We start from the raw sequence: 3,373 nt of genomic DNA on the forward strand, positions 1-3,373 counted from the left end.
CTAGGTTATATTTGCACACACACACACACACACACACACATCTGGGTTAAGTGCTGAGAGCCTAATTATTGCCATCGTGACACTTCCTCTCTCTAGAGAGGGTCAATCCTTCATCATAACAGAACATTAGTGTCTCACTGATCAGAACACAGACAGAGAGAGAAAGACTGAGAGAAATCAGCTTCACAGAGGCGTCTGATATTCAGAGCAGATCTTCATTCCCCTGCACACTGGTCTGTGTGTGTGTGTTTGGGGGTGTCTTTCAAACCAAAGTTTAAGAATAAAACTGTTCTCATAATTGAGCTAAATCTGATAAATCATGCATCGACTGGAAAAATACATTTAGTTTTTTTTTTTAAGTTTTGACAATATCTGAATGGTTTTATGGCACTTTCCTCAAATACAGGCGGCATTTTTAAACATCAAATATATCTGTAGTAAAATCAGGGACATTGGCAAAAGTGATTTTTATATACACATAAAGCATATTAAATGCAAGTAAAGTGCTTACTTTGTTTCAAATAACTTCTGTGAAAATAAAATGTCAGTATATGGGATAAGTAACATTCCATCGGCATTCAGCGTAACATGTATTTATGTAAAACCTATTTAAGGCTTGTTCTAAATATGCCTGCCAGGATTTTTTTGTATATGATCTATTGTTACACTGAATGACATTTAGTGGGTATCTTCTGTAAATCATGCTAAAAATATATGATAGTCATTATTTTTTTGCTCAGAATTTTTTTTTTATTAAACACATTCTAATGTACGGGGAAAATGGAATTTGAAGCTGTATTAAAGTTATTTTATTGTTTTTGACCCATATATAATTGTAATGACCAAAATTAAATATTCAGGAAGTGACAACATTTGCAACATTTGGTGAGTATTAAAGTCATTAAATATAAAAGTTCACAAAAAAAAAAAAATATTTGAAGTAAAATAAACTGAAAAACAAAAAAACAAAAACAAATTACCAAAACTAGTTGCCAAAGTAACATTTCTCATTTTCATTTAGTTGAACTTGGTGTACTAAAATAAAAAGAAAACTGAAATTAAAATTAATGAAAACTATATTGAGATATAAAAAAAAAAAGAGTAACTAAAAATGACTAAAACACTACAAAAGTATAAACCTTCAATTAAAATTAGAATGGAAATGAAAAAAAAAATATATATATACATAAATAATAAAAAAAACTACAATACAATCGTAATTATTCTAAAATAACAACAACAACAAAAAAGGAAATATTTAAAAATGTTTCCTTGAATGCATTTGGCAAACTCAAGAAACATCTGTAAAACTGACATCTGTGCCATTATTTTGTGTGCTATCTGTGGAAGGCGTCTTATTTTCTTGCACTGAAGCGGCGTGAGTCTGCGGTGACCTGCTCTCAGCGTCTTGACTGGATGCTGTGAATTAGCCTGAGATGTTTCTCAGCATCAGCTGTTTTTCTGTCCTGCTTTCACTGAGGGCATGAACGGCGACTGACACGTCTGCAGCTCACTGCTGTCATTCCACTCGACTGGAAACGTTTCGTAGTAAGATACGGCATATTCCACGCTAATTAAATCCTCATCCACCTGTTTACCTCTCATTTAACACAACATACACAGAGTTTGAGCGAACATGAATGTAATCTAAATGTAAATTAAATGAGCTTCATTGCATTCTGTTGGCAATTATTAAAGCTGTTTTAAGTTTAACTTTCGGGACTCTTTACTATTTCCTCCTTATCTCAAAACTGTCATTTATTTAAAGTCTTTCAAGTTTAATTACCACTTTTTTTTCTTTTTATTTTACTGGCCATAAAAATAGACTTATTTGCATGTTCTGGTTTTTCTGAACTTTTCTCACACATTTAAAGCAGCATTTCTGACGCATAGCAGGAGAAACTCACAGACTCTGAGTTTACTTGTAAATGTTTAATGTATTGAATGTCAGGATTGGAAAGATCTTCATTAAAGAAACATAAGCGCAGTTTTAAGTTTTATCTGTAGATACGAAATCTTTCTGAACTCTCTTTTCCCTGTTTTCTGCACTGATTTCAAACATGCAATTATATGGGACGGCAGACTCTGCAGGTGCTGGATAAATGCAGCTTGTTTTCAGTAGGATACAGATTTTACTCCTGATTTTTGAATTAATATAAATATGCTAAAGCATGTCAAACCAAGCTGAGAGCAATACAATTTGCTGGAAGCACAATCAAATTAGCCAAAATTATAAATTTGAGGAAATCTATGGACATTTCTGTAGAGCTGCCAATATGTAAGATATAATGTGTTTTAGTACCCCTTGTGAAAAGCAAGTACATTTAAGCATATACTTATTACTTAATATACTTTAAAGAATATCGTGTTTTGGACACTTAATTGCATGCTATTTGCAATTAAATGAAAATATATTATAGTTTACATTTATATTACATTACATATTTTTGCAATTTTTATGTTAAAAAGTTAACTTTTAAAAAGTTAAAATTTTTTGGACCCACTTAAGTAGGAATTAAGTACATCTTTATGTCATTTCATAATTACTTATGTTTTCTTTGAAATATGGTTAAAGTGCTGCTGAATGTACTGACAAGCATTTATGAAAAGCTAAAATATAAACAAATGATAATGTATTTCTATTGAGACTTGTATGCCGTGAATTTATGTTTGAAATTACACATTTGTCAAGTTGTAATTTAGTGCATTTAAAATATATTAACTTTAAATCTAATATCAAATGACACACAACAGTTAACATGATAATCAAGTTCTTCACATGTGCTTTAGTATGTTAGTCAACACATCCAAATAAGTGTACTTGTCATGTAAAACATGACTAAAGACTACTAAAACATAATTTAAAATGAACTTTAAAACTTGACATATTTTGACAAAATGTCTCTAGTATTTCATTGCTATCTTTTCTGCAAGTACAGTTTATAAAAAAATATATATTTTTAAGATTTGAAGTACACTACAAGTGCACATTCAATAACAATTAAGTGCACTTCTTTTTCACAAGCGTGTGTGTGTGTGTCTGTGTGTGTGTGTATATGTGTGTGTGTGTGTGTCTCTGTGTGTGTGTCTCTCTGTGTGTGTGTGTGTGCGTGCGTGTGTGTGAGAGTGTGAGCGTGTCTGTGTGTGTGTGTATATGTGTGTGTGTGTGTGTCTCTGTGTGTGTGTCTCTCTGTGTGTGTGTGTGTGCGTGTGAGTGTGTCTGTGTGTGTCTGTGTCTGTGTCTGTGTCTGTGTCTGTGTCTGTGTGAGCGTGTGAGTGTGTCTGTGTGTGTGTGTGTGTGTCTGTGTGTCTGTGTCTGTGTGTCTGTGTGTCTGTGTGTCTGTGTGTGTGTGTGTGTGTGTGTGCGTGTGCG

The 3,373-nt window shown here is 32.7% G+C and overlaps 1 protein-coding gene across 1 annotated transcript in view; it reads right to left on the reverse strand.

Moving 5' to 3' along the window:
• LOC107676693 (adhesion G protein-coupled receptor L3-like) overlaps positions 1-3,373 on the reverse strand; it is a 298,216-nt gene that overhangs the window by 9,241 nt on the left and 285,602 nt on the right. The window lies entirely within an intron of this gene.

The sequence above is a fragment of the Sinocyclocheilus anshuiensis genome, unplaced genomic scaffold, assembly GCF_001515605.1.
Source record: "Sinocyclocheilus anshuiensis isolate Anshui unplaced genomic scaffold, SAMN03320099.WGS_v1.1 scaffold2539, whole genome shotgun sequence".
Lineage (NCBI taxonomy): Eukaryota > Metazoa > Chordata > Actinopteri > Cypriniformes > Cyprinidae > Sinocyclocheilus > Sinocyclocheilus anshuiensis.